The sequence below is a fragment of the Mauremys mutica genome, chromosome 2 (genome assembly GCF_020497125.1).
Source record: "Mauremys mutica isolate MM-2020 ecotype Southern chromosome 2, ASM2049712v1, whole genome shotgun sequence".
NCBI classification, from domain to species: domain Eukaryota; kingdom Metazoa; phylum Chordata; order Testudines; family Geoemydidae; genus Mauremys; species Mauremys mutica.
In genome coordinates this window covers 263,067,553-263,077,986 of record NC_059073.1, presented here as the reverse complement: position 1 = coordinate 263,077,986, position 10,434 = coordinate 263,067,553, and positions in this window count along the sequence as shown.

Below are 10,434 nucleotides of genomic sequence, written 5' to 3'. Positions count from 1 at the left end.
CAGGCTTCTTGCATTTGTGTATAGGCACTTAAGATAACTCGCTGATTGTCCTGCTTTCTCAGTATGACAGAAGTCCTCCCCTCCTGTGCTCTCCTGCCCGTGCTTCCTCCTGGTATCCCATTTCCCCACTTTCCTCAGGGCTTTGGTCTCCATGCCCTGGTGAACCTAGTTTAAAGCCCTCCTCACTAGGTTAGCCAGCCTGTTTGCGAAGATGCTCTTCTCTCTCTTCGCTAGGTGGAGCCCGTCTCTGCCTAGCACTCCTCCTTCTTGGAACACCATCCCATGGTCGAAGAATCCAAAGTCTTCTCTCCAACAGCACATGCATAGCCATTCGTTGACTTCCACGATTCAACGATCTCTACCCGGGCCTTTTCCTTCCACAGGGAGGATGGACAAGAACACCACTTGCACCTCAAACTCCTTTATCCTTCTTCCCAGAGACTCGTATTCTGCAGTGATCTACTTAAGGTCATTCTTGGCAGTATCATTGGTGCTCACATGGAGAAGCAGGAAGGCATAGTGATCTGAGGGCTTGATGAGTCTCGTCACTGTCTCCGTCACATCGTGAATACTAGCTCCTGGCAAGCCGCAGACCTCTCGGTTTTCCTGGTGAGGGCAGCAGATAGATGACTCAGTCCCCTTGAGGAGGGAGTCCCCAACCACCACAACCCACCTCTTTCTTTTGGGAGCAGTGGTCATGGAACCCCCATCCCTAGGACAGTGCATCTCATGCCTTCCAATCAGTGGAGTCTCCTTCTGCTCCCTTCCCTCAGATGTATCATCTAGTCCACTTTCCACATTAGTACCTGTGGAGAGAACATGAAAACAGTTGCTCATCTGTATCTCCATTGCTGGTACATGGACGCCCCTCTTTCTTCTTCTGGAGGTCACATGCTGCCAGATTTCTTCACCGTCCTTCTGTCCCCGTTGCACAGCCTGCTCTGATTCTTCAGAACATTGTGCCCGTAGAAGCATATCCTGATGTTTGTCCAGGAAATCTTCATCTTCTCTTATGCAATGCAGGGTTGATACTTGTTTCTCCAGACCTCAAACCTTCTCTTCCAATATGGAGACCAGCTTGCACTTTGTACAGACAAAGTCACTTCTGCCTGTGGAAGAAAGACAAACATGGCGCAGTCTGTGCAGGTAACAACAGCTGAACACTCACCATCCATATTGCCTTCCTTCTAAGAGCTTCCTTGGCTGTGGCAGAAACTACTCAGAGAAGCCCACAAGATGAAAGCCTCAGTGGGCTCTCCCCAGGCGAACTCGCAGGCAAACTCCCTCTGTTAGCCTCCGCTGTTCGCCACCTTCTGTTAACAAGAGTGTCCGAAATAGATTGCGGTTCGATCAGCTTTATATTGGGAGAGGAAAATCAGGCAGGACCAGAATAAGGTGCAAAGCCAAGTGGCTGCGTTTATTTGGGGGAAAGTTACAACTTGGGCCAAGGGAGAGAGGCAATTTTTAGCTGGAATGTTGTTAAGCAATATAAACAACCCAAAAATCATTAACAGTACAATTCTATACTGCTCACTGCACCACACTGGATAGGCAGACACACAAATCACACAAGATGGGAATCGGGTTCGTCAGGGCGGTGCCCGGTGTAACACAGGAAAGAGACCCACAGGCCACTGCCTCAACCGCCCTTGCTTTCACACTAAGGGTAAACCCAGAGTGTGGTGCGGCTGCAGTTGGGCAGATTCCACTCACACAGACCGCGGGGACAGGAACCCCTTGGTCAGCTAATCCCCAGGTGGAGACAGCTCCCAGACACAAACACTCCGGACAAAGACAGAGCAGTGACTCACACACTTAAAACAGTTTACAATAAACAATTTATTAAAACCTTAGAACAACTATACACCTTGGCAATTGTGCAATTATGAGCTCAATACTTTAATCCTTAACACTGTGTACACACTTGGTACTGGGTTAGGGAGGGGAAAAATAGGAGGCTAGATAAGCAAACTGCCAGAAATTAGAAAACAAATACCGCACTCCAGGCGCAGCTGACCAGCAGAGCAGACACCAGAAGCATGATGAGGTGCCAGGAACAGGTCCAAGGCGACAACGAAGACGACACGACACGAGCTAGCTATACCGGGAGGAGACCCTGGCCAAAAGGTTGATCAGGTCCTTCAGCTGACACGCGGATACTCCACACAGATTTTGGGGGGAAACCTAGTTTTATAGAAAGGGTCTCACTCACTCGTGTCAACATCTGATTGGTCCCTGGTTCCCCCTCCCTCCAGGCTCCGAGCTGTTGCCCCCCACGCCGGCAGGATTTGCACACGGCACACTGGGGTATCTGGGCAGAATTAGGTCTCTGTATACAGTACTCTGGAGTTGCTGGGCAGAACTAGCCTGACCTCCAGACGACCGGGCCCAAAAAGAGCGGGAAAATGCATACTACAGAGTTGCTGGGCAGAATCAGGTCTCTGCACACTGCACTAGCCTGACCTTTAGACGGCCCAACAGAAAAAAAACAGGAAAGTACACACAGCACTTTAGTGTTGCTGGGCAGGATTAGGTCTCTGCCCTTTCCTATGCAACAAGAACCTGGTCCAAGATGGAGGCTGCCTTGTCCTTTTAACAGGACAAGATGGCCGTGGACCGACAATTGGCCATACAGAGCTATAACTGCGTATCAGGTTGTGACAAAGGGTAGTTGTTCGCCTTCTGCTAACAAGGGTAGTTACTCTGGGAAATGTGCAGGTCATAGTGGACGGCTTTGCTGCAATGGGGTTCCCTAACTGTGGTGGAGCAATAGACAGAATGCATATCCCTGTCTTGGCACCGGACCACCTTACCAAACAGTAAATAAACTGTAAGGGATACTTCTCAATGGTGTTGCAACCACTGGTGGATCACAAGGGCCATTTCACCGACATCAACATGGGATGGTCGGGAAAGGTGCATGATGCTCGCATCTTTCGGAACTCCAGGCTGTTCAAAAAGCTGCAAGAAGGGACTTTCTTCCCAGACCAGAAAATTACCATTGGGGATGTTGAAATGCCAATAGTTATCATTGGGAACACAGCCTACCTCTTGCTCCCATGGCTCATGAAGCCATACACAGGCAGCCTGGACAGTAGTAAGGAGCAGGGCCGGCGTTAGGCCGATTCACCCGATTCCCCTTAATCGGGTCCCATGCCTAAGAGGGCCCTGGGCCCAAGCCCTGTATGGCGTACCGGCAAGGGCCGATGCACCGCACCGGGGTGGCCCGGCTTTCCATTGCCACCAGAGCCCCACTGCTGGAGCCCTGGGGTAGGGCTGTGGGGCTCTGGGGGCTATTTAAAAAGTCCGGGGCTCCCGTTGCTTCTACTGCCCCGGCCCTTTAAATAGCCACTGGAGCCCCGCCACTTCCTTAGGGCTCCCTCAGCTATTTAAAGGGCCAGGGCGGTAGAAGCAGGGGAGCCCTGGGCTGCTGCTGCTGCTACCCCGGTGGGGGAGGAAGGAGGAGGGGTCACTTACTGTACAGGGTGATCTGTACTCCCTGTACCCGCACCCCCTGCCCGCACCAACCCCGTAACCCCTGCCCTACCCACAGCCAGCCCCAGTCTCCAGCCAGCCTGTAACCGGGTCGGACTCACCCCTGCGGCGCCTCCTACTGGTCATCCTCGGGAATTAGCTCAGTCCAGTATCCAGAGCGCCCTCTGCAGGCCGGTGATCCACCTGTCAGCTACTGGCCCCCGTGTTCCTCCCAGGACCCTGGTGCCTCTTTAACTGGGTCTCCCCCTCCCAGGGGAACCCCCACCCCACTATTCCCACTTTGCCTCAGTATATGGCTACTGCCAGTCATTGTCTAGCCCCACACCCTGGGGCAGACTGCAGTATCAGCCACTCATCATAGGCAAAGGGGTTTGGACCTGCTGCCTTTGCCTACCCCTGGGTTGCCCCCTGCAACCCCCAGTACCTTTTGGCCTAAAGCTAGGCTGCAGCCTGGGGCTTTCCAGGCTGGAGCTCCCCAGTTCCTCTGCCTTTCCCCAGGCCCGCTCCACTCAGTTACCTGGTCTCTAGCTCCCTGCAGCCAGGCCCATCTCCCTCTATAGCTAGAGAGAGACTGTCCTGGCTTCTGGCTTCCCTGGCCTTCTTATAAGGCCCTGAGCAGGGGCGGCTCTAGGATTTCCGCCGCCCCAAGCAGGGCGGCACGCTGCGGGGGGCGCTCTGCCGGTCGCCGGTCCCACGGCTCCAGTGGACCTCCTGCAGACGTGCCTGCAGAGGGTCCGCTGCTCCCGCAGCTCCAGTGGACCTCCCACAGCCATGCCTGCGGATGCTCCACCGGAGCCGCGGGACCAGCGGCCCCTCCACAGGCATGCCTGTGAGATGTCCACCGGAGCCACCTGCCGCCCTCCTGTGGGACGCCGCCCCAAGTGCACACTTGGCGCGCTGGGGTCTGGAGCCGGCCCTGGCCCTGGGGCTCAGTTTGGGGCGTGGCTCCAGCTGCAGCCACTTCCCCAATCAGCCCAGCCTAAAGGCTGCTTTCTCCAGCCTCAGCCCCTTCCCAGGGCTGTTTTTAACCCCTTCAGGGCAGGAGCAGGTGTCCACCCTGCTACACACCTTCCCCCTCAAAACCCCCACCCCGGGGAATCAAGGGGCCTTCTGGGAATGGTTTCAAACTGCAGCGCTCTCCTTTCCCATAGCAACCAATGCCAGTTGGTTTTGCCCTTTTAAAGGAGAGGCTAAGGGTTTCAGGATGGATGTGCAGCACACCCCTCCTCTCTCCCAACCACTCAGGCGTGGCTATTCTCTGGGATGATCCCTTTTAGCAAAGCGCAAACAGCCCAGCATGACCAGGATCTAATGAGCCAGGGATCACTAAACAGAGGGGATTACTGTTCCCTTACAAAAATTCCCCTATTTCAACCAGGTGACCATGAATGATATCACTCTCCTGAGGTTGACACAGAAAGATAAAGACCGAATGTTTCATGAATGCAACCAAAACTCAGGACCATTCGCTGCCATGCTTTGTGCTGCACAGGGGCGGCTCTAGACCCCAGCGCGCCAAGCAGGCGCGTGGGGCGGCCCTTTCCCGGGGGGGGGCGGCATTTGGCTCCGGTGGACCTGCCGCAGGCATGACTGCGGCGGGTCCCCTCTTCCCGCGGCTCCGGTTGAGCTCCCGCAGGCATGCCTGCGGCAGGTCAACCGGAGCCGCAGGAAGAGGGGACCCGCCGCGGGACCGGGGAAGGGCGGCGCAGCGCACCGCGCTGCTTGGGGCAGCCTGGTTTCTAGAGCCGCCCCTGGTGCTGCAATGATTCCAGACCATAAGTAAAAAGTGATTTTATTAAATACAGAAAGTAGGATCTAAGTGGTTCCAAGTAGTAACAGACAGAACAAAGTGAGACACCAAGCCAAATAAAATAAAATGTGCAAATCTATATCTAATTAAACTAAATACGGATAAGATCCTCACCAGTTCCAGAATGCTTCCTTTTACAGGCTAATCTTCTTTTAGCCTGGGTCCAGCAGTTGCGCACACCCCCTGTAGTTACTGTCCTTTGTTTCAGTTTCCTTTAAGTATCCTGGTGGGGTGGAGAGGCTCCTTCTTTAGCCAGCTGAAGACAAAATGGAGGGGTCCCCCAGGGGTTTAAATAGACTCTCTCTTGTGGGTGGAGACCCCCTCCTCACCCTGTGTAGAATCCAGTCACAAAATAGAGATTTGGAATCACAGGGGCAAGTCACATGCCCATGCATGACTCAGGACTTGCAGGCAGCAGTCATTACCCACATGCTACCTTGAATGTCTTCAGGTAGACTTCTTATGTGGACTGGAGACTTCCAAGCTCTTTTATCTGTTAAATGCTTCCTGATTGAGCACATTCCTTTCCCAAGAAGTGACCAAATGTTCTAACTAAGGCTACTTAGAAATCAAGCAATTATATAGCCAATGTTTATAACTTTGAACACACAAATGGTGCCTGCATACAACTAGGATGAACATAACCAGTAGATCATAACCTTTACATTGATATGTTACATGGCATATGTAGCAAAACTCTATTCCAGTTATATCATACATACATTTATAAGCACCCCCCATAAAGCCTTATGGGGTACACTGTCACAGGGAGGGTGTCCGTTTTTTGCTTAAGTAGGTAACAGGATGCCATCCTGCATCAGTACTGCACCCAATCCAATGTTAGAAGCATCAGTTCACAGCACAAATGTTTTGCTGAAATCGAAGCCGACCAAAACTGGCTCTTTAGACACAGCTTCTGTTATGTTCTGGAAGCCTCTCACATACCTCTGTCCATATCACCCAGTCTGGTTTCCCCTTTTTTGTAAGGCCTGTTATGGGGGCCTGTAAGGGTGCAGACTCACCCCTGCGGCGCCTCCTGCTGGTCTCTGTTGGGAATTAGCTCGTCCAGCTTCCAGAGTGCACTCTACAAGCCGGTGATCCACCTTACCACTGGGCCCCATGTCCCTCCCAGGACCCCAGTGCCCCTTTCTCTGGAGTGCTGCCCCTCAGTCTCAGGGTCTCCCCACCCAGGGGAACTCCCAAACCCTATCCCCACCTTGCCTCAGTGTAAGGCTACTGCCAGTCACCAACTAGCCCCCGTTCCCTGGGGCAGACTGCAGTGTATGCCACTCATCACTGGCAAGGGGGGTTTGGACCTGCTGCCTTTCCCTGCAACTTAGTACCTCCATGGGCCTTGGACAATGCCCTGCAGCCTGGGGAGTTGCCGGCCTGGAGCTCCCCAGCTCCTCTGGCCTTTCCTCAACCCTGCTTCACTCCAGTACCCTTAACTTCCCCAACAGCTATGTCCCTCTCCCTTCAGAGCTAGAGGGCGACTGTGTGCCTTTACTCCTGGCTCAAGCCTTTAGAGAGCCAGCTGGGCCCTGATTGGGGTGTGGCCTCCAGCTGAGGCTGTTTCCCTCAATCAGCCCAGGGGCGGCTCTACATATTCGGCCGCCCCAAGCAGTCATGCACGGGAGACGCCCCGGAGCCCCGGGAGCAGCGGACCTCCCGCGGGCATGACTGAGGAGGGTCCGCTGGTCGCGCGGCTCGGCTGGACCGCCCGCAGCTGCGGACGGTTGGCTGGTCCGGCGGCTCCAGTGGAGCTTCCGTAGTCATGCCTGCGGGAGGTCCAGCCGAGACGCGGGAGGAGCGCCCCCTCCACAGTCATGCCTGCGGCAGGTCCCATCGTCCCGGGGCTCCGGTGGACCTCCCGCAGGCATGACTGCGGCAGGTCCACCGGCCCAGCCTGCCGCCCCTGCCGGCAAATGCCGCGCTGGGGTCTGGAGCCGGCCCTGAATCAGCCTCACTGCTTTGCTCATCCCACAGCCCTCCTCCAGGGCTGTTTTAAACCCCTCAGGGCAGGAGCGGGTAACCACCCCACTACAGGGCCACAATACCTTTTTACAAACCTTCAGTAATAGTTGGCCAGACCAATAAAGGATTGAATCTGCTTCTTGGTTCGAGGGCCAGGCCTGCTCCAAATGGCTTCTACCTTCAAAGGGTCAGGGCAAATCAACCCACTGCCCATCCTGTGTCCTAGGTAGGATATCTCTGCCTTTGGAGACCTTGACAGTAAGGTTGGCTTCTCTCAGCCTTTGTAATACAATTCCCACATAGTTTAAGTGGTCTTGCCAGGAGCTACTGAAAATAGCCAAGTCAGCTATATAGGCTCTAGCAAATGTTTGTAATGCCTGGAGCACTTCATTGACAGGCTGCAGAAAAGTAGCCCCAGAATTTACTAATCCAAAAGTCATAACCTTAAATTCATATAGTCCAGATTCCACTATTTAGGGGGATTTGCCAGTACCCCCCACTCAAATCCAGTATGCTTATCAAGCTGGATGATGGCATTTAGTTTTCTGTAATCCACACAAAATCTCATCGTTTGTCCTTTTTAGGTCCCATTACAATAGAAGAGACCCAGGGTCTTTTTGACTTAGTGATTATCCCCATTTCCATCATGCTTTCTATCTCCTCCTGGATTTGCTTCTGCATTTCCCCTTTAGCCAAGTATGCTTTGCTAGGAGCTGGGCAGGGCCCCGTAATTTGAACAGAGTGTACAATCTTGTCAGTTAAACCTGGCCAGTTGGAAAATACCTGTTTGTGGTGCTTTAAAAGGGCCAGCATTTCCTGCTTTGGGGTTGGAGTAAAACCCTCCCCAAACTCAACGCTTTCCAGAGGAACTTCTTCCCTCCTTTCTTTGGCCGAATCAATTAAAGGGGTGGAGAATGTTTCCTCATCAGCACAACAAATCATGTTCACTGCCGTCTCCCTTTCATGGTAAGCTCTTGATATTGATATTCACTATTTGCACAGCTCTCTACCACTGGGCTTCCTTACATCATATGTGACTTCATTTACTCTTTCACTCACTTCAGAAGGTCCTTCCCAATATGCTGCATTTTGTTTTTCTTCATTGGGATCAGCACCAACACCAGATCACCAATATCAAATGATCTTTCTTCAGTATGCTGATCATACCAAACTTTCTGAGTTTCCTGACTTTTCGTAAGGTTCTGTTGGACTAAATTCAGCATAAGTTGTAAATTCTCCTTAAAACAATTGGCATACTCCACTACTATCTGACCTGTTTCCTCAGTACTGCACTCCCAAGAGCCTTGAATCAAATCTAGGGGTCCTCTCATCTGCCTCCCATATAGGAGATCAAAGGGGGAAAGCCAGTAAATTCTCGGGGTACACTTCGGTATGCATACAGAAGATAAGGAAGTAACCTATTCCAGTCATTTTCAAACCTGGAGATATATGTTCTTAGCAGAGCTTTTAAAGTTCCATTAAATCTTTCCACAAGCCCATTAGTTTCTCGGTGATAGGGAGCAGCTTTTATATTCTTCATTCCACATATTTCCCATAGCTTTTTAAGACTACAGACATGAAGTTTGCACCACGGTCTGTCCAGGTTTCTCTGGGAAAACCTACTCTGCTGAAAATGGTGAATAAAGCTGTTGCCACTGTCTCAGTTTCAATGTTAGACAAGGCAATGGCTTCAGGGTACTTCTTTAGCATTCCACAAGGCTTCTTTGATGTTTGATGAGTTATTTTGTTACAGAGGTATTTACAAGGTAAATGTTTGCTGCTGCATCATAACAGGATACAGATAAGAGAAAATAATGTACATAACGGCCCATCAGTTTTATGAAGCTCAAACACCCACTACATGTATACATTTAACAATTGCTTTGATCCGTACTAATACACAAGTGAATTGGCCTGAATACACTCTGACATGATCTGGTCTACCAGCATCACATACCTCTTTGTAGTTAATAAACTTGTTATATTGTTTTATCTAATCCAGTCTGTTTAAATTGAAGTGACTGGGAAACTCCATTTGGAGTGGCAAGCTGTGTGCATATTATTTCTATTAAAGAAATAACAGACTTTCTTTAACTTGTATTGTCCAGGAGCGGGCTATGCAGGACATACATTTCTGGGGGGAAATCTACGAGTGGGAGGTGAGTTGGGGTCACCTTGCAGTATAACCAAGGCTGTTGGGAGCCATAGAGTAACCCAAGTTGGTAGGCAGGCTGCAGTTACATACAAACAACCAGTATGTGGTTTGCATGCTGATAGGCTGTGCGCAATCTCATTGGGAGCTACTTTAGCAAAGCATTGTAAGGCACCCAAGGTTGCGGTGCAGGGGTGGCAAAGCTGCTCATTAGTCTAGATTGTACCCTGGTACGTCACAGATATAACTACATAGCTCAAGGGCATGAAAAAACCATACTCCTGAGTGACAAAGTTAAACCAATCAACCCCCTGGAGTAGACAGCACTCGGTCGATGGGAAAATTCTCTCGTCAACTGAAGCACCAGAGGTGGTGGATTATCTACCTCGATGGGAGAAGCACTCCTGTCAGCATACGTAGCATCTTCACTGAAGCATTACAGCAGTGAATGCATGCCACTGGAGTGTTTTAAGTGTAGACAAGACCAGAATGTATTACCTTTTTTACCTGAGTGAAATAAGGTGTTTTTTTAAAAGGTTGAAGGAGAAAAAATGGGGGGGAGGGGAAGAGAAGAAAAGAATTAACATAAGGTAAAGAAAAAAGGAAACATTTACTAGATTTTTCTTTTCCACTGTTCTTATTTGTTTGCTCTTTAGTAGTGAACAGATAATATTTGGATATAGAGACATGAGATCAACTTGTTATATTGCCTGCTTTTATGCTGATTCATTTTGACATTCTTCATGGACATGTGAAAACTAAATAAAACATTAGGAAAAATGTAAATGTGTAGCCTTTGAGAAAACTTTTTAATTTACAGTACGTGGTAGAGTCATGCAAAGCATTTCTTTACTTGAACAAAAATACATATCTATTCATAAGTAACATATGTGATAAACAAGTAATAAAAAATACCAATCAAAATAATTGCTAAAATATTATGTTTTATTTTAGTGTGTTCATAAATTAAGATGGTCAAATCAATCTATTGTTTTAATACCAA